Source organism: Nyctereutes procyonoides, unplaced genomic scaffold (assembly GCF_905146905.1).
Source record: "Nyctereutes procyonoides isolate TBG_1078 unplaced genomic scaffold, NYPRO_anot_genome, whole genome shotgun sequence".
In the NCBI taxonomy this organism is placed as follows: domain Eukaryota; kingdom Metazoa; phylum Chordata; class Mammalia; order Carnivora; family Canidae; genus Nyctereutes; species Nyctereutes procyonoides.
The window spans coordinates 17,661,925-17,684,106 of record NW_026575134.1 but is presented as its reverse complement, the minus strand read 5'-3'; positions in this window follow the sequence as shown (position 1 = coordinate 17,684,106).

The window sequence follows — 22,182 nt, the reverse complement described above, 5'->3', positions numbered from 1 at the left end:
TGAAACAGAAAACAAACAAAAACATAGAAAAAACTCAATAAAATAATAAAATGGATTCTTAGAAAATTATAATAAAATTTATAAATCTCACTAAACTAATCAAGAGGAAAAGGAATATATAAATTTCTAATATCATGAAGTGCTATCACTACAAATTTCATAGATATTAGAACAATAAGGGGAATAATGTATAATTTTTTTGTCAATAAACCAAACAACTTAGATGAAATAAACAAATTCCTTAAAAGACACAAAGTGCTACAACTCATGGAAAATTCCTTGAAAGACACAAGCTACTAGAGATCACTCCTGCTAAAGAACTTGAATTTGTAGCTTAAAATCTTCTACAAAGAAGAATCAGAGCCCAGATGGTTTCACTGGGGAGTTCTGCCAAAACTTCAAGGAAGAAATCATACAATTCTACACAAGGCTACTCTAGGAAAAAAAGTGAAGAGGAAGAAATACTTCCCAACTTATTTTATGAGGCCAGCATGACAAGACATAATGAGAAAAGAAAAACTATGATCCAATATTTCTCACAAATGTAGATACAGAAATTGACAAAATGTTAGCAAACTGAGTCTATCGATATAAACAAAAGAGAAATACAAACAATTTTAACAGAATATTATGAAAACTTACATGTCAACAAATTAGCTTAGAAGAAATGAATACATTCCTAGAAATATACAGCCTACCAAAACTAAAGCAGAAAGAAATAGAAAAAAAAATTTTAAGATTTTATTTATTTATGAGAGACACAGAGAGGCAGAGACATAGGCAGAGGGAGAAGCAGGCTCCATGCAGGGAGCCCAATGTGAGACTTACTCTCAGGACCCAGGCAGACGCTCAACCATTGAGCCACCCACGCGTCCCAAGAAATAGAAAATTTGAACAGACTCATAACCAGCAATGAAACTGAATCAATGATCAAAAAACTCCCCAAAAACAAAAGTCCAGGACCAGATGGCTTCACAGGCAAGTTCTACCAAACATTTAAAGAAGAGCTGATATCTATTCTTCTCAAACTATTCCAAAAAGTACTAGAGGAAGAAAAACCTCCAAATTCATTCTGGGACACCAGAATTACTCTGACACCAAAACCAGATAAACACACTACAGAAAAAGACAATTACAGGCCAATATCTCTCATGAATATAGGCGCAAAAATTCTCAACAAAATATTAGCAAACCAAATCCAACAGTACATTTAAAAAATCCTACATCACAATCAAGTGGGATTTTATCTCAGGACACAAGGGTTGTTGAATATTCACAAAATGTGATATGTCACATCAGTAAGAGAAAGGATTAAAACTATATAATCATTCCAATAGATGCAGAGAAAGCATGTGACAAAGTACAACATCCATCCTTTCATGATGAAAACCCTCTACACAGCAGGCCTAGATGGAACATATCTCAGCATAATAAAGGCCTTATATGAAAAACCCATAGCCAACATTATACTCAATGGTGAAAATCTGAGAGGTTTTCCCCTAAGGTCAAAAACAAGACAAGGATGTCTACTCTCACCACTTTTATTCAATATAGTGTTGGAAGTTAGCCGCCCACAGCAATTAGAAAACAAAAAGAAATAAAAGACATCCAAATTGGTAAGGAAGACGTAGAACTCTTTGCAGATACCATATATAGTAACCCTAAAAACCCCACCAAAAACTACTAGAACTAATAAATTCAGTAAAGTCACAAGATACAAAATCAACGTACAGAAATCCGTTGCGTTCCTATACATTAATAATGAAGCAGCAAAAAGAGAAATTAAGAAAACAATACCATTTACAACTGTACCAAAAACTATAAAATATCTAGGAATAAACTTAGTCAAAAAGGTGAAAGACTTGTACTCTGAAAACTGTAAAAGTCCAATGAAAGAAATTCAAGAAACGTGAAGATATGAAAAGACATTCCATGCTCATGAATTGGAAGAACAAATGTTGTTAAAATGTCTATACTACGCAAAGCTGTCTACAGACTTAGTGCCATCCCTAATAAAATACCAACAGCATTTTTCACAGAACTAGAACAAACAATCCTATATTTGTATGGAATCACGAAAGACCCGGAATAGCCAAGGCGATCCTGAAAAAGAAAACAAAACTGAAAGTATCATAGTTCCAGATTTCAAGTTATATTATAAATGGTAGTAATTAAAATAGTATGGTACTGGCATAAATGTAGACACAGAGAGTAATAGAATAGAACAGAAAACCTAGAAATAAACCTACAATTACATGATCAGTTAATCTTCAACAAAGCAAGAAAGAATAGCCAACGGGAAAGACAGTCTCTTCAACAAATGGTGTTGGGAAAACTGGACAGTCACATGCAAAAGAATGAAACTGCATCTCTTATGGATCAGAAACCATAAAAATCCTTGAAGAGGGCATAACAATAATTTCTCTGGCATCTACCATCGCAACATTTTTCTAGATATGTCCCCTGAGTCAGGGGACATAAAAGCAAAATACTATTGGGACTACATCAAAAAAAAATGTTTCTGCACAGCAAAAGAAACAATCAACAAAACTTAAAGGCAACCTATGGAATGGGAGAAAATATTTGCAAAGGACATATCAGATAAAGGGTTAATATCCAAAATGTAAAATAACTCAACACACACACACACAAAAAAAAAAAAAACCCAAATAATCTCACTAGAAATGGGCAGAAGCCATGAACAGATATTTTTCCAAAGAAGCTATACAGATAGCCAACAGACACATGAAAAGATCCTCAATATCACTTACCATCAGGGAAACGCAAATCAAAACTACAATGTTATCACCTCATACCTGTTAGAATGGCTAAAATAAAAAACAAAAGTAACAAAAAGTGATGGTGAGGATGTGGAGAAAAAGGAACCCTCTTACTCTGTAGGTGGGAATGGAAACTGGTACAGCTACTGTGGAAAACAGTATGCGGGTTTCTCAAAAAGTTAAAAACAGAACTACCCTATAATCCAGCAATTACACCCAAAAGATACAATAATACTGATTCAAAGGGACACATGCAGCACTATCAACAATAGCAAAACATTGGAAAGAACCCAAATGTCCATCAACTGATGAATGAATAAAGAAGATGCAGGGGGGCAGCCCCGGTGGCTCAGCGGTTTAGCGCCTGCCTTTGGCCCAGGGCATGATCCTGGAGTTCCAGGATCAAGTACCACATCGGGCTCCCTGCATGGAGCCTGCTTCTCCCTCTGCCTGTGTCTCTGCCCCTCTCTCCCTCCCTCTCCTCTCCCTCTCCGTCCGTCTCCTCTCCTTCTCCTTCTCTCTCTCTCTCTCTCTCTCTCTCTCTCTCTCTCTCTCTCGTGTGTGTGTGTGTGTGTCTCTCATTAATAAAGAAAATCTTTGGGGAAAAAAAGAAGATGTAGGGTACACACACACACACACACAGGAATATTACTCAGCCAACAAAAAGAACAAAATCTTGCCATTTGCAACAACTTGGAAAGAACTAGAATGTATTATGCTAAATGAAATAAGTCAGTCCAAGAAGGACAAATACCATATGATTTCATTCATATATGGAATTTAAGAAACAGAACAGAAGGACATAGGGAAAGGAAAGGAAAAATAAGATAGGAAAAAAACAGAGAGGGAGGCAAACTATGAGACTCTTAACTATAGGAATCAGGTTGCTGGAGGGGAGGTGGGTGAGAGGATGGGGTAATTAGTTGGGTAATGGGCATTACAGAGGGCACTTGTGATGAGCACTAGGTGTTATATGTAAGTGATGAATCATTAAATTCTACTCCTTTTTTTTAAATCATTTTATTTGAGAGGAAGAGAGAGAGAAGGAGCAGGGGAAGGAGCAGAGGGAGAGGGAGAAGCAGACTCCCCGCTGAGCCGGAAGCCCAATGCAGAGCTCCATCCGGGACTCCAGGATCATGACCTGAGCTGAAGGCAGACGCCTCCCCAAATGAGCCACTCAGGTGCCCCACTCAATTCTACTCCCCAAACCAGTATCACACTATATGTTAACTAACTTGAATTTAAATAAAATCTTGGAAGAAAAAAAGAAAACTCAGCTTGGCACAGGTATGTTGCTGGAAAAGAAAAAATATTTTATTAGACTTTTCTGATAATTGTAGATATTCTCCTTTGTTCCTGTACCAAAACTCGGCATGTTATCTTAAAATATATATATATTTTATATATATTTTTATATATAAATATATATTTTTATATATGTATATATTTATATATACATATATATATATAAAATTTTCTTTATTTTAGAGACAGAGAGTATGTGCACAGGACCAGGGAAAGGGGCAGCAGGAGAGGGGAGAGAGTCCCAAGCAGACTCCATGCTGAGCACAGAGCCCTACCTGGGGCTCAGTCCTAGACACAGAGACAATGATCTGAGCCGAAATCAAGACCACATCCAGCTGGCAGTCACCTAGGCGCCCTTTGGCATGTTATTTTCTTAAAGGCAAGTCACAGGGTGCAATCGGAAACCATACCATGCACATTTTATACTGTTACATTGAAATCCGTCATCGGGCCATAATACAGTCTTATGGATCTCTTACCTGTGCATGATTTTAACCTTACAGACCCGTCAAAGAATCTTGGGAACCCAAGGAGATCCCTGAACCATACTTTGACAGCCACTGATTTAAATTATTTAATTTCTTTAAAAAAAAAAAGACTTACATTACCAACTAACACGTAGGCAATTATTGCAGCTGAGCCAACCATATGAGATCTGTGACAAAGTGAGGAAGGCAGGGCTCATGATCATTTAAAGACTAGATTTGGTAGGTAGTTTGGATTAAATTTCAGCAACAAACTATTTTGTCCTTTTAAAATATCGCCTTGGGACGTCTGGGTGGCTCAGCAGTTGAGCATCTGCCTTTGGCTCAGGGCCTGATCCCGGAGTCCAGGATGGGGTCCCGCATCCAGCTTCTTGCAGGGAGCCGGCTCCTCCCTCTGCCTACGTCTGTGCCTTTCTCTCTGTGTCTTTCATGAATAAATAAATAAAATCGTTAAAAATAAAATAAAATATTCTCTTGAAACAAAAGTTCCTAAAAGACTTGCAGTACCTGCGTGCCACTGATGAGCACCCAGGGGAACACGGAGGGGCTAAATGTCACTATCACTACTCAGCTGACATACACTGTCTGAACATATCATTTATCTTTAAGTCCTTGAAGCAGGAGCAGTAATCACTTGGGTGTGCTGTCAGCATGTATCAAGGATCAGAGTCTCTGGGCAGGAGAAGTGTCCCCCATCTAATAAATAAATAAATAAATAATAGAAAACAGTGATACATTATTTAGGGCACAAAGCTGTAAGTTGTCAGCATAGCAGACACATTTGCTCTCGCCTCTTTGCTCATGGACCCACTGGCGATGCTTTCATCACTGTCTAAGTTCTTTTGAGAATGTAGACCAGTGTTTTAATAATGATGATTCTTGCTCCCCAAGAACAACTTGGTGAAGAGTAAGCAAAGTCCTCCTCCTCTCAGAATCTCTAGGGGAGGAAAAAAGATACCAGTGTTTGTGTGTGGGGGGTGTGTGCGTGTCCAGGCCATTCTAACAGGCAGCCAGCAGGAAGTCCATTATGAAGACATCATGTCCATAGTCAACCTTTTGGTCTCCCTCTGCTGTTCCCCCTTTATCCTGCCCTCAGGGAGCATCCATGTTCAAAGACCTACATTACATTTTTTGGAATATGTACAAATGGAAAGACACAGACTTTGTTCTGAAGAGCATCTCAGATCCTAGCTATGTCAATGTTATTTACAGTCATGGAGGCCGAAGTAGGCTGGTCTACTTTTGGGGCTTACCTAACCTCCTAATAAGATGCTTAAAGAGGATAGAAAAAGTAAGTTGTAAACAGAAAATCCAACTACACAAAGAATGCACAGAGAGCCAAGCGCAGTGGCTCTGTCACCATCCAGCAAGGTGGCACCTACTGCCCAATACCCGGGAGCGATGGAAGCAGGGAGGGAAGAGTGAAAGGGCCATCAGTCAAGGGTGCCGCGTCCCAACCTGTAATTCACCATTTAGAATGAGACGAGCCTACAGAAAATAAGAAAGGAGTGGCCAAGAGTTACGTTTTAGATATGGCTGGACAATCCGTGGGAGGGCAGCCCTGGTGGCGCAGCGGTTAACTGCTGCCTTCAGCCCAGGGCCTGATCCTGGAGACCCGGGATCAAGTCCCACATCGGGCTCCACACATGGAGCCTGCTTCTCCCTCTGCCTGTGTCTCTGCCTCTCTCTCTCTGTGTCTCTCATGAATAAATAAACAAAATCTAAAAAAAAGAAAAGAAAGAAAGAAAATCATTGGGAGAAGAAACTTTTGTTCCCAGAGTTTTAAAATAAGACTACTAATGAGATATGATCTGATTAATTCCACGGTCAGGAGGTAAAATGGTTTAATTAAGACAGACTGTTTTCAAGGCATCAAGATAACTGGAAACTGAAGAGGGGCATACATTTTTTTTTTTTAAGAGAGGCAGAGACACAGGCAGAAGGAGATGCAGGATCCCTGTGGGGAGCCCCATGTGGGACCCCCGGGGTCACCACCTGAACCAAAGGCAGATGCTCAACCGCCGAGCCACCCAGGCGCTCCTGAAGGGGCAAACTTTAACACCCAGGCTCTGTTTAAAAGTGGGACTGCGTGATCCCATCAGCCCCAAACAAATGAAGGCTCACTTGGGAGTGGTGAAAAAAGCCTAATTTGCTAAAGAGATGGATCATGGCAAGAAGCAAAACCATCTGTACTCAAATACCTGTCCCATGAAAAACTGTTTCCCTCAAATTAGAACAACTGATGAAAACATACTTCTGTTGGAATAACAGAGGAGCTGATCTTCTCCACCAGAAACCTCTTAATTTCCTTTTAGAAACTAGACGCTTATAAATTATTTACATTGGGAAATTACAACTGCCATGAATTCTCTGAAAAATAAAAGAATTTTTAATTCTGTTGTTCATTAGTAGGGAGAAAATAGGAAGAAAAACATCTCAGAATGGTAAAACTAAATAAAGGAGGATAGATAGAGTAACTAATTCTAATTCTGAACCATTGCTATATAGATACGGGGTAAATGACTGTTCCAGGTCACACAGGAAATCAGTCTAACAGCAGAATCAAGCCTGGGTTTGTGATACTCAGAATGAGACCTTCTCTCCTTGTCATACTTGCGGTGTATTTTAACTGTGCATGAGAAAATACGGCTTCCAGGGTCACCTGCTAAGTGACAAAAGCACATGCAGGATCATAGAGTCGAGGAGGACCTCATGTCTCGACTAGGCCAGCCCTCCTTTCCCAGCAGGTGAACTCCACCAGCAATCTTGGGGGTGCGGCATCCACAAATTCTGGTAGCATTCTGCATTGAGTGCTTGCTACTTGGTGTGTGCGTGTGTGTGTGGGGGGGGGGGTCCAGCCAAAATCCCACAATGCAATTCAAATGATTATCTGTTGCTCTAAATCCTGAGGTAGATGACGAACAGCTGGTCAGGACCTTGGCTGAAAACTGTAACATGCTTATAGACTAATGTAAGCCTTCCACTTGTTCTCTTTCCATATTGAAAAATCCCAGTGCTTTCTCCCAAAGCTTTATTTTCATCCCTTGAACAATTCAGATTTCTTTCTTTTTTTTAAATTTTTTTTTTAAATTTATGATAGGCACACAGTGAGAGAGAGAGAAAGAGAGAGAGAGGCAGAGACACAGGCAGAGGGAGAAGCAGGCTCCATGCACCGGGAGCCCAACGTGGGACTCGATCCCGGGTCTCCAGGATTGCGCCCTGGGCCAAAGGCAGGCGCCAAACCGCTGCGCCACCCAGGGATCCCAGATTCTTTCTTTAGACAGTCAGTTTCTCCAGTTCATTTTCTAGTTGGATAATTTCTTTAATTTACTGAGATCTCTCAGAATCCTTGCCTAGTATCCAAAAGGGATGCTAATGAAAATAATAATGCTGATAGCTAATAGTTATCATGAGATGACTAAGCATGTTCCCCAACTGGCAAGATAACTTGAAATATTTGCTGCTGAAAGAGACTCAAAAGAAGCAGCCGTGTCTCTCTTCTCCACTGTTCCAAGAGGATCGCCGCACAATCCTATTTTGAGCTTGATTCATGGGGATTACGGCTGTTCAAGATCCTGCGCTGACAGTAGAAGTTGTCAAGTCGCAGAAGACAAGCCAGCCAGGCGTTGGCTTAGGAGTCCGGGGGATTGGAAGCAGCTGGTGGAAACGGAGGGCGTGGGAGTTGCTGCAAGAGGGGCTCCTCCTCCAGACAGGTTGCAGATGGGCCCGGTGCAGCGTGGCTGAGGGGCACATGTGGCAGGAGATGGACCCCAAGATCTAGGGCCTTACGCAGAGGTGAGGATTGTGAGGCCAGTCTGGGGCCAGCAGGGGAGGAGCTCTGTGGAGTCAGCATCTCTCCTTTGGCAGGAGCATCGGTGCCCGACAGACACAAGAGGTGGCAGCTGGACAGCCGCCACCAGAGAATAAGGACAAGGCCATCTCCATACTGGCCAGGGGCTGGCTGACCCCACGGGATTTCTGTATCAATCAGGGGAGGAGGGGCTCCTCCAAGCCTAACGGTTGAATTCTTGAGCAGGTGCTCGGTGCCGGACTTAGTTTCAAGACAAGTATGTTGATATATTGTTGCACAGGAGGGTTGTAGGGCTGGACTTGCCCATTACACAAACCCTCCCCGATTTCATCCTCAGAGGAACCGCATTAGGCTCCAGCATTAGCAGCTCACCACTGCGTTTTACAGGTGAGAATCAGGGAAGTAAGGGGACTTGCCCAAGGTCACACACAAGCAAAGAATCCCAGCTTTGCCTGATTCTAGAACCCATAATCTTTATCATAGTGCACATGACTTGGTGCATAATATTCTGTGATTTTTAAAAAAAGCCACTTTGCAAATAATTATAAATTAATTACATCATCCAAATGTGGATAAAGAAACTGAGGTCAATTTAATTATATATACTCTGGGATACACATTTGTGACATCTCGGCAGGGGGGATGTTTGTTTTCTTATTACATAAAAATTCTAAGAGTCCTTAACATGTACTAAAATTTTAAGTGAAAAAAATTAATTCTCAGCCTGGAGCTGGTGCTAAACGTCCCAGTGAAGAACGGGACACCTCAGTTTGGTATTTACCAAGCAGCTACGACACGCCAATACTGTAGTAGGCTGTCCTAATGTTTGAGGATAAAATTCAGATTCCTTGGCTTCACAAAGTGATGTCCCAGCCATACTACTACTTGTATGTGACACTTACACTGGCAGCTCCATTTCAGCGTGTGCCCTCCGCAAACTGGAATTGATTTGCACGACTATACCACCTCCTAACCTCTAAATTAGATGAAAGGATGGACTATATTTTAATTTCTGTGTATCTAGTACCTAGCTCAGCGCCTGGCACATAATATTCAAAAACTATTCGTGGAATGGATGGAAGAGAAACTGAATAAAATTGGAATTTCAAAAGTATTTGGTCTGTCTGCCACCTTTTGGAGGTTCCTGTCTTTCCCCAACTTGTCCCCCAAACAACAACATTCATGTTTTAGGAATCTTCCAGCACCACTCATGTGACCCTGCAGCTCTGTCTGAGAGCAATAGGAAGGATATAAATAGAAGGCAAAATAGCTGCTAGCGCCAAGTCTGCATTCCCAGGTAAAAATAAGTAAATGCCTTTGCTAACACTGGGTACACATCCCAAGGGAAGCGAATTGGTCATAGGCTTTGGCAACAAGTCTATTTGCCTTTAAAGCATTCCTCTTAGTACCAAAGTTGGGAAAACCAGAAATTCTCGTATATGAATCAAAACTTAGTCAACTTAGAATTTTGACTAAGACAAACCTGAACTTCTGAAAACCTACCTGTTGAAGAGATTATAGAAAGCCAGTGATCACGTTTGGCAGTAAGAGTCGGATTTGCTTTAAAAGACAATAAAGAAATCAAGCCACTAATTTGAACTTCAGGTCACAGTTGAATACACAGAACTGAATGATCTCATACAAACTGAGCAACGAGCACGACTCTTGGCCCTGAGATTGAGACAGAAGAAGTCTAATATGCTGAAAGGGTTGATTGCCAAGTCCTACACGTTGGCAGACTCGGGGAGAGACACAGGGTGAGAGCCAATGGGAGAAGAAAAAGGGCTGAAGATTCAACAAGCAGCCAGACGTGTGAGGCTTGTTCAGGTTGAGAAGCACCATTGGGTTACCTCAGGTGATGAATTTACCACGAGATAAATGGGGACGTCGTGGCCTCACGAGTCAGGCTACGGAGGGAAGCCACCACACTCTGAGACCCATGGCCCAGCCGCACAGGCTGCCAGGCTATCACACAGTTTCCCTGCCTCTGCCAGTTTGGGGCAGTTTCTTCCATTAATTGCTCCTACGTCCTTTCTGCTTTATGGCTCTGCTCTGCTTACTAATTCATGGCTTCCCCTGGGTCTCTGCTTCTCCAGCCACTCTCTCTGCTTCCACTGCGTCCTGGCTCGAGCTTGCAGTGACAGAGCTTCTGACCGGGTCAGCTGGTCACCACCAAGGATAGGGTGCCTCTACTGGGCGCAGCTCTGCGCCAGCTCGTCTCGTAGGTTACTCACAGGCCCCAAAAATGTCTGACCCCTGACCCGTTCGGCTGTGTCTGAGGGCGAAAAGTAATAATTTCCCCTCGCTATCGCAAAGAACAGCATTCCTATTTTGTAAACTGAATAGTGTAAAGCAAAGAAGCAATTACCATTACTTTAGAAAGAAGACCTTTTTTAGTGTTCTTAGACCAAAAAAAATAACCTACCTTGGGCTTTTCAGGTACCTTAGGGCTCATCTTGCTAATGGATGCATACAATTAATTGAGATAAATTTAGCACAGGTGCCCACAGACACAGCTCAAAAACCAAGGCTGCTTGATGCTGAGGTGCTGAGTGTAGTTCCCTGGGAGGAGCTTGAAGGGCCCCTCCTGGGGCTGGGGGGGCCTGCTGCGTCTACAAGGCCTTGCTGCAGAACAAACTCTAAATGCTACTTTCGCTTTTCACCTTTTCTTGAAATACCTAAAGTGCTCCCCGATTTCTTTTGGTTAGAGAAAACAGGTATTAATGTAAGTCCTTCCTAAGAGCAAGGCGGCCTCACACAAACTCTCAAGAAATGGCGGCGGGGGGGGGGGGGACTGAGGGGGGAATACCTGTGTGGTGCAACAGAACTCGAGGAACATGAAGAAGCAGCTTCCTGCTTTGTTCAGATGAAGGCTGCAGGTATGGCAAGCCGTCCGGGCGCCACCCAGCATACCGTCGTCCCACCCAACCTATAATCTTTATTTTTTTTAAATTTTTTATTGGAGTTCAATTTGCTAACATATAGCATAACACCCGGTGCTTGTCCCATCCAGGGCCCCCCTCAGTTCCCATCACCCCATCACCCCAACCCCCTGCCCACCTCCCCTTCCACCACCCCTTGTTCGTTTCCCAGAGTTAGGAGTCTCTCATGTTCTGTGTCCCTCTCTGATATTTCCCACCCACTTTCTCTCCTTTCCCCTTTATTCCCTTTCACTATTTTTTATATTCCCCAAATGAATGAGACCATATAATGTTTGTCCTTCTCCGATTGACTTACTTCACTCAGCATAATACCCTCCAGGTCCATCCATGTCAAAGCAGATGGTGGGTATTTGTCGTTTCTGAGGACTGAGGAATATCCCATTGTATACATAGACCACAGCTTCTCTATCCATTCATCTGTCGATGGACACCGAGGCTCCTTCCACAGTTGGGCTGTTGTGGACATTGCTGCTATAAACATTGGGGTGCAGGTGTCCCGGCGTTTCACTGCATCTGTATCTTTGGGATAAATCCCCAGCAGTGCTTTAAATAGTGCTCTTTTACTCTAGATTGAGCATCTCTCATTGAAATCTAAACAGCTGATAACGTCAAATCAGAAAAGGAAAAGATGAAAGATGACAGCAAACCCAGAGAGGTGTCATGTAGAAGGGCAAGGCCCGAGTCCCGAGCGCTGACAGACGGCGGGCCTCACATACCAGCACCTGTTCCACAGACTCCACAAAGGGAGAAGGTGAGTTCACACAGGATGATTTCTATCTCTTCGGAATAGAGAAAAAAGTGCTGACAGTTATAGGATAAGGGGGAGTCAGGAGCTCCAGGATGACAGAGGAAGTTTGAAGGAGCCAGTAGAGGGGACATAGAAGTGTCCAAGAGACTGATTAAGAACACCTGCCAAATACACAACTCAGAGGTTCCAGTAAAATCTTGATAAGCACAAGTTGCAGAAAGTCAAGTCAGATGCCTGCTAGCAGCTCAAAGCATGAACAGTGAGCAGACAATTTAAGGTTGAGGGTTGAGACGAGGCGGACGACAAGGCACCTAGGAGTTCTTAGAGAGGGAACCCACATATAAATGAAACCCAGATCACACGATGAAAAGATATGAATGGAATATGTATCTGAGAATTAAGCAGAATTGTCCAAACCGGGTAGAACATATAGGTCCATAAAAGAATGAGAAAACTTCCCTTCCGCATTGTAGGACGCGGGCTTATGCACAAATTAGATGTTGACTCCCTGTAAAAGAATGCTTTCTGGATGATAATTTATATACAGGATAATTCTTAATTATGTCTCTTATTTGCCAGAAATGCCCACGATATCATATGGAATGTGAATGGTTTAGCTTGGGAACTCTTGTTAATTGCCTTCGCTGTTACTCCTTGGAGGAGAAAGAACCACCTTTGTGCATGCCCCATACGTGTCAATTCCTTGGCGAGGGGCTTTGCGTACGTTGTCTCCTTACTCCTCCTGATAGCTCTGGAATATGGGCCTTAGTGTCACCGTCAGTAATTTACAGCTGAGAAAACCAAAACTCACAAGTGGCTAATTTGCCCGAGACTGTAAAGCAGGTCCGCCTCCAGAGCATATGCGCTTTCCAACGAGGCCTCCGCGAGGGCCGCAGAGGCGGATGCCAAAGGGCTCCCGATGCTCCCCTACTGCCCAGGCTTGGAGCTTCCTGCATGGCCTCGCCACAAACGCGGACAGATCACTTATCAGCATCTCGGCTTTCTCCAGAATGTTTTCCTATGATGAAGTATTTGGATCAGTCAAGAGGTGCACAGGTACTAGGACAGAAAATCTTTTCGTTCTTTCTTTTTTAAATAGGGGAGTCTTGTGTTTAATTACTATTAAGCTTTTATTTAAATTCCAATTAGTTAACATACAGTGTGGTACTCATTTCAGGTGCACACTATACTGATTCAACGGGTTCCTATAACGCTGCTGGGTGCCAATCCCAACAAGTGCGCTCCTCAATCCCCATCCCCGACCCCATCCATGCCCCCTGCCTACCTCCCCTCGGGTAACCATCAGTTTGTTTTCTATAGTTAAGAGTATTTCTTGGTTTGCCTTTATCTTTCCCTCCTTTGTTCATTTGTTTTGTTTCTTAACTTCCGCATATAAGTGAAATCATATGGCATTTGTCTTGCTTTGACTTATTTTGCTTAGCATGTCATTGCAAATGGCGAGATTGCAATCTTTTTTATGGAAGACAATATTTTATATCACTCAGGGCAATATTCCAATGTATTCCATTGTGTATGTACACCATTTCTTGTTTATCTATTCATCGGTCGATAGACACCATAATTTGGCCGCTGTAGATAATGCTGCCATAAAACATCGGGGGCACGTGTCCCTTTGGATCAGCATTTTTGTATTCTTTGGGTAAATACCTAGTACTGCAACTGCAGGGTCATAGCAGAGTTGTAATTTTAATTTTTTTTGAGGAACCTCCATACTGTTCTCCACGGTGGCTACACCAGTTTGCATTCCCACCAGCCCTGCAACTGAGGTCCCCTTTCTCCACATCCTCGCCAACACCTGCTGTTTCTTGTGTTGTTGATTTTCGCTATTTTGACAGGTGTGAGGTGACAGCTCCCTGTAGTTTTGATGTGCATTTCCCTGATGATGAGTGATGTTGAGCATCTTTTCAGGTGTCTGTTGGCCATCTGGATGTCTTCTCTGGAGAAATGTATACTTATTTCTTCCACCCATTTATTAATTGGATTATTCATTTTGGGGGTGTTGAGTTTTGTACGTTCTTTATATATTTTGGATACTAACCCTTTATCAGATATGTCATTTGTAAACATCTTCTCCCATTCAGTAGGTTGCCTTTTAGTTTTGTGGAAGGTTTCCATCACTGTGCAGAAGCCTTTTATTTTGATGTAGTCTCAATAGTTTATTTTTGCTTTTGTTTCCCCTGCCTTAGGAGACCTAGTTAGAAAAAAGTTGCTACAGCCAGTGTCAGAGAAATTTCTGCCTGTGCTTTCTTCAAGGACTTTTCATGGTTTCAGGTCCCACGTTTAGGTCTTCTTAATCCACTTTGAGTTTATTTTTGTGTATGGTGAATGAGGATGGTCTTTCATTCTTTTGCATGTTGGTGTCCCTTTTTCTTAAGACCATTTGTTGAAGATACTGTCTGTTCCCCTTGGCTATTCTCTCCTGCTTTGTTGAAGATTAATTCACTATATAATTGTGGGTTCATTTCTGGGTTTTCTATTCTGTTCTGTTGGTCTTCGTGTCTATTTTTGTGCTAGTACCATACTGCTTTTGATGACTACAGCTTTGTAGTATAACTTGAAATCCAGAACTGCGATGCCTCAAATTTTGCTTTTCTTTTTTTTTAAATTTTATTTATTTATTCACGATAGACAGAGAGAGAGAGAGAGGCAGAGACACAGGCAGAGGGAGAAGCAGGCTCCATGCAGAGAGCCCGATGCAGGACTCGATCCTGGGACTTCAGGATCGCGCCCTGGGCCAAAGGCAGGCGCCAAACTGCTGAGCCACCCAGGGATCCCCTGCTTTTCTTTTTTAATACTGCTTTGGCTACTCAGGGTCTTTTGTAGTTCCATACAAATTTTTTAGGATTGTTTGTTCTAGGTCTGTGAAAAATGCTGTTGGTATGTGGATAGAGATTGCATTTTATGGATTCATTGCTTTGTATAGTATAGACATTTTAACAAGATTCTTTCAATCCGTGAGCATGGAATGTCTTTCCATTTCTTTGTGTCATCTTCAATTTCTTTTAACAATGTTTTGTAGTTTTCAGAGTACAGTGCTTTCACTTCTTTGGTTAGGTTTATTCCTAGGTATCTTATTATTTTTGGTGCAATTGTAAATGGGATTGGTTCCTTAATAACTCTTTCTGCTGCTTCATTATTGGCGTATAGAAATGCAGCAGATTTCTGTACATTGATTTTGTATCCTGCACTTTACTGGATTGCTATATCATCAGTTCTGGCAGTTTTTTAGTGGAGTCTTCTGGGTTTTCTATATACAGTATCAGGTCATCTTCAAATAGTGAAAATTTTACTTCTTCCTTGCCAATTTGGGCACCTTTAATTTCTTTTTGTTGTCTGATTGCTGTGGCTAGACTTCCAGTACTAGGTTGAATAAAAGTGGTGAGAGTGGACATCCCTGTCTTGTTCCTAACCACAGAGGAAAAGGTCTCCATTTTCCCCCATTGAGGATGATGTCAGCTGTGCATTTTTCATATATGGCCTTTATTATGTTAAGGTATTTTCCCTCTAAACTTATTTTCTTGGTGGGGATCCCTGGGTGGCTCAGTGGTTTAGCACCTGCCTTTGGCCCAGGGTGCAATCCTGGAGTCCCGGGATCGAGTCCCACGTCGGGCTCCCTGCATGGAGCCTGCTTCTCCCTCTGCCTGTGTCTCTGCCTCTCTCTCTCTCTCTGTGTGTGTCTATCATAAATAAATTTTAAAAAATCTTTAAACTTATTTTGTTGGAGTTTTTTTTATCATGTTGGATGTTGTACTTTGTCAAATGTCTTTTTCTGCACTTATTAAAATGAACATTTTATTTTATTTTTTAAAGATTTTATTTATTTATTCATGAGACAGAAAGAGAGAGAGAGAGAGAGAGAGAGAGAGAGAGAGAGATAGACACAGGCAGAGGGAGAAGCAGGCTCCATGCAGGGAGCCTGATGCGGGACTCAATCCCACATCCCCAGGATCACACCCTGGGCCAAAGGCAGGCGCTAAACTGCTGAGCCACCCAGGCTGCCCAAAATGAACATTTTAAAAAAGATTTTATTTATTTATGAGAGAGAGAGTGCTTGAGCAGGGGGAGGAGTAGAGGGAGAGGGACAAGCAGACTCCACACTGAGCACAGGGCCTGATGCAGGGCTCGATCTCAGGACCCTGAGATCAGGACCTGAGCTGAAGCCAAGAGTCAGACACTTAACTGACTGGGCCACCCAGGCGGCCAGATCATATGGTTCTTATTCTTTATTAATGTAATGTATCGGGATCCCTGGGTGGCGCAGCGGTTTAGCGCCTGCCTTTGGCCCAGGGCGTGATCCTGGAGACCCGGGATCGAATCCCACGTCGGGCTCCCGGTGCATGGAGCCTGCTTCTCCCTCTGCCTGTGTCTCTGCTTCTCTCTCTGTGTGACTATCATAAATAAATAAAAATTTAAAAAAATATATTAAAAAAATGTAATGTATCATGTTGATTTGCAAAAACTGATCCAATCCACCCTTGCAACCCAAGAATAAATCCCATTTGATCACGGTGAATGATGTTTTTAATGTGTTGATGGATTCGGTTTGCTAGTATTTCATTGAGGATATCTGTATTTATGATGATCAGAGATATACTGGCCTGTAATTCTCTTTTTTAGTGGTGTCTTTATCTGGTTTGGTTGTCAGGGTAATGCTGGCCTCACAGAATGAATCTGGACGTTTTCCTTCCTCTTGTATTTTTTTGAATAGTTTGAGAAGAATAGGTATTAACTCTTCTTTATATGTTTGGTAGAATTCACCTGTGAAGCGATCTGGTCCTGGTCTTTTGTTCATTGGCAGTTTTATGATTATGGTTTCAATTTCTTTGTTGATTATCAGTTCGTTCAAACTTTCTATATCTTCCTGTTTCAATTTTGGTAGGTAATATATTTCTAGGAATTAATCCATTTCTTTTAGGTTGTCCAATTTGTTGGCATATAGTTTTTTCAAAATATTCTCTTATAACCCTTGGTATTACTGTGGTTTTGGTTATTATTCTTCTTTCATTTGTGGTTTTTATTTGGATCCTTTCCCTTTTCTTTTTGATAAGCCTGGATCGACGCTTAACAATTCTATTAATTTCTTCAAACAAGCAGCTCCCGGTTTCATTGATCTGTTTTGCTGTTTTCTTTTAGTTTCTATATCATTTATTTCTGCCGTTATCTTGATTATGCCCCTAGTTCTGCTGGCTTTAGGCTCTGTGTGCTGTTCTTTTTCTAGCTCCTTTAGGTGTAAAGTTGGGTTGTTCATTTGAGATTGCTTTTGCTTCTTGAGGTAAGCCTGTATTGCCATAAACTTCCTCTTAGAACTGCTTCTGCTACATCCTAAAAGTTTTGGACTGTTGTTTTTCATTTGTTTCCACGTATTTTTAAAATGTCTTCTTGGACTTCCTGGTTGACCCATTCACTGTTTAGCAGCATGTTATTTAACCTCCATGTATTTGTGGTCTTTCCAGATCTTTCTTGTGGTTGACTTAGAGAATGTTCCATGTGCACTTGAGAAATGTGTATTCTGCTGTTTTAGGGTGGAATGTTCTGAATATATCTGTTAGATTCACCTGTTCCGTTGTGTCATTCAACACTGCTCTTTCCTTGTTGATTTTCTGTTTGAGTGATCTATCCATTGATGTAAGTGGCATGTTATAGTCCTATACTATTATTGTACTATTATCAGTTAGTTCCTTTATGTTTGTTATTATTTTAATGTATTTGGGTGCATAAATATTTATAACCATTGTATCTTCTTATCAGATTATCCTATTTATTATTATATAGTGCCCTTCTTTGTCTTTTGTTACAGTCTTTTATTTTTTAAAATATTTATTTATTTATTTATGAGAGGCAGAGAGAGAGGCAGAGACATATGCAGAGGGAGAAGCAGGCTCCCGATGTGGGACTCAATCCCAGGACCCCACAATCACGACCTGAGCTGAAGGCAGATGCTCAACCACTGAACCACCCAGGCATCCCTACAGTCTTTGTTTTAAGGTCTAGTTTGTCTGATACAAATATTACTATTTTGGCTTTCTTTTGACATTTGTTTGTATGATAAATGTTTCTTTATCCCCTCAAATATTTAATTAAGTATCATAAGTATCAAAGCCAGAATTCAAAAACAGTTACTTAGACATTACCTCTTTCACAATTTCATTGCTTTATAATATTTTGCAATTAAGCATTTGCCTTTTTTTTTCAAATTTTTATTTAAATTCTAGTTAGTTAATATATAGTGTAATACTGTTTTCAGGAGAATTTAGTGATTCATCATTTACATAAAACATCCAGTGTTCAACATAACAAGTACCCTCCTTAATACCCATCAACCATTTAGCCCATCTCCCACGCACCTCCATCAAACCTTAGTTTGTTCTCTTATGGTCTGTTTCCCTCTCTCTTTCTTTTTTTCTCCTTCCCATATGTCCATGTGTTTTGTTTCTTAAATTTCACATTTGAGTGAAATCACATGGTATTTGTCTTTCTCTGCCTGACATTTCTTTTAGCCTAATACACTCTAGCTCCATCTATTGTCACTGCAAATGGCAAGATTTCATTCCTTTTGATGACTTTATCCTTACTTTTAAGTTTGATTTATTTAAATAATCTCTGTAACCAACATGGGACCCTGATTCTTGACTCCAAGATCAAGAATTGCATACTCTTCTCACTGAGCCAGCGAGGTGCTCCTTATCCCCTCACTTTTAATCTGCAGGTGGCTTTAGGTGTAAAATGAGTCTCTTGTAGGCAGCATGTACATGGGTCTTACTTTTTAAATCTGTTCCGACACCCTCTTTTGATTGGAGCATTTGGTCCATGGGTAGTCAAAGTAATTATTGATAGGTATGTATTTATTGCCATTTTATTACTTGTTTTGTGGTTGTCTCTGAAGATTTTCTCTGATCCTTTCTTGTCTTTCTCTTTTATGTTTTGATTTTCTTTAGTGATATATTTGGATTTCTTTCTCTTTAATCTTTGCACGTTCTTTTTGGGCTTTTATATATGGTTGCCATTAGGTTTATATATAGCCTTTTCTTCATACAGCAGTATATATTTATGTTGATGGTCATTTAAGTTTGAACTGATTTTCTCCTCTCCTCCCCATATTTTATGTGTATGTCATTACATTTTATATCCTCTTCGTGCATATGTGTGAATTCCTGATTTTTCTTTTAGAAATATTTTTACTGCTGTGTCCCTACTTTTATACTGTCACTTTTGGTCTCTCCTTTCCACTTAAAGAGTCCCCTTTAATATTTCTTGAAGAGCTGGTTTAGTAGTCATGGACTCCCTTAGTTTTTGTTTGTCTGGGAAACTCTATCTTTCCTTCCATTCTGAATGATAGTCTTGCTGGATACAGTGTTCTTGGCTGCAGATTTTTCCCATACAGCTTTTTGAATATATTATGCAATTCCCTTCTGGTTTGCTAGGTTTCTGTTGAAAAATCTCCTGCTAACTTTATGAGTTTTCCCTTGTAAATTACTTTTTTGGTCTCGTTGCTTTTAAGATATTTTTTACTCTGTGCTTTGTAAATTGAATTGCATTATGCCTTGGTGTAGGCCTTCTTTTGTTGATTTTGATGGGAATTCTCTGTGCCTCCTGGATCTGGATTTTTTTCCTTCCCCAAATTAGATAGGCTATTATTCAAATAATTTTTCTGCCTTTTTTTGTCTCTTCTTCTTCTGAAACTCCTATAATACAAATGTTAAGTTTGATGGACTCAGTGAGTTCCCTTAAATCAATTCTCATGATGCATAATTCTTTCTCTCTTTTGTTCAGATTCTTTGCTATTACTTTGTCTTCTAGGTCAATAATTCATTCTTCTGCTTCTTCTAACCTGCTGTTCAATGTATCAGGTATGTTTCTAATCTCATTTATTGCACTCTTCATCTCTGATTCTTTTTTTTTAACTTTTATTATCTCTGTGGTAAGGGTCTCACTGATGCCTTCCATTCTTTTCTCAGGTCCAGTAAGTACCCGTTAGGATTCCTGTTTTAAATTCTCCATCAGGCATGTTGCTTATATCTGTTTTCACTTAGATCTCTGGCCATAGCCTTGAAATAAATTTTTTGTATTATTTTGTCTAAGTTTCCACCTGCTTCTGTATGTTAGGAAAGCCAGTTGTCTCCTGCTCCTAAAAGTGATGGTGTTATAAAAAAGGTCATAGGTAATGCCCGGGGCCTGGAACTTCCAAGGAGCGTCTCCAGCGTGCGCTGTGTGCTCTCTGCTACTGTGTTTTGGCTGCTCTATCCTTCAGGTCAGTCATCTGCAGAGGCTCTCCTTGCCTGCTGTGGCAGTGTTTGGTGCTTGGCCAGAATGTGGTGAATTTTAACTACATGTGTTCTGGTCGGCTTGTGAAATGAGACCTGTCATCCCCTCCACCAGAAATGAGGCCCTGCAGAACTCACTGGTTGGGAGAGGTAGTGTGGGCAGGAGTTTTACTAGTCTTCTAGGGAGGGTCCCATCGTGCTGAGGCTGAGGTAAGCATGACTGCAGTTCCACCAGAGTGCAGGGGAATGGGGCTTAGCATAGACATTTACTGGCCTCCCACAGGTAGCTGTATATTTATGCTGAGGGGCGGGGGAGGGAGAGGAAATGGTACCAGCCAGCTCCTTTGTCCCCAGAGAGGTGTCTCCATGAACACTGCCACTCTGGGATATGCTCTGAGAAGAGCAAATAGTCTCTTGACCAAGTGCTCCAGGTGCTCTTTCAGATCACTGTTCCCATGCTGTATGCCCCCCAGGTTGTCTGCCTTCTCTCCAGGACAGTACTCTCCAGAATCTATTCCAGCCAAGCCTGCTGACCTTTAAAACTCTAGGCTTTAAACCCCACTGATTGCAAGAACTCACAAAATTCAGCCCCTCTCACTTCCCAAACCAAAGGCTATGGAGAAACATTTTTTGTGTGTTCCCCTGTGAGCTCCTGTCTCCCTTCTCCACAGTACAACCACAGTTACCTCCTCTCCACAGCAGCCAGGATCTGTTTCTCCCCTAAACCATGTCTCCACACCTCCTGCCTTCTTTGATGTGGCCTCTTCTCTACCTATAGTTGTGGAGTTTGTTCTGCCAGTCTTCAGGTCAATTTCTGAGGTATTTAGAATGATTTGATAGTTATCTAGTTGTATTCATGGCATGAGGTGAACCTAGGGTCCTCCTAATCCACCATCTTCCTGTCCCTACAGAATATACTTTCAAAGAGAATAGAAGAGAGTTTGGGTTCTATCATTAACTAACTAGGGCAACCTTGGGCAAACTTAACTTCTTTTGTGGTCTCAGTTTTTTATCTGGTAAAAAAATAACTTTGGACTAGGTGGCATGGAAGGTCCCATGTGACTCAAGTCATTCATTCATTCATTCATTCATTCATTCATTCATTCATTCATTGAGTTTTCTATGTATCAGGCACTGTTTTATGTGCTAGGAATACTGGGGATCCCCCTGGGTGCAGGGCACGATCCTGGAGACCTGGGATTGAGTCTCACGTCGGGCTCCCAGCATGGAGCTTGCTTCTCCCTTTGCCTGTGTCTCTGCCTCTCTCTATGTCTATCATGAATGAATAAAATCTTAAAAAAAAAAAAAAAAGGGAATACAGTTAAAATCTCAGAGAATTTACATTCTATAAAATTCTTTATCTTAAAGTAGTAATTCTCAAGGTGGTGAGGACTGACCAGTGGGACAAATTTTCCATATTGAGGAATACCTATTTGAAAATATACAGGGATACAAGAGGCTCAGTGGATGAATGTCTGCCTCCAGCTCAGGGGATGATCCTGGGATCCAGGATTGAATCCCACATCAGGCTCCTTGTAGGGAGCCTACTTCTCTCTTTGCCTATGTCTCTGCCTCTCTCTCTCTGTCTCTCTCATGTATAAATAACAATCTTTAAAAAAAAAAAAGAATATACTGCCTCCTAGATCTGTAGTTTCATCCCCAGGAGGTAAGCTCTGTGGGGAGCCAGTACTATTGATAAGCATTTGTGATATCCTTCGTATAAGCTTGGCAGAAAAAAAAGTTGAGAATGTTAGTGTTCTAAGTGATACAGCAATTCAAGGGTGTGCCAGTCATATGCTCTATTTTGCAGTCTGAAAGGAGATTCATTA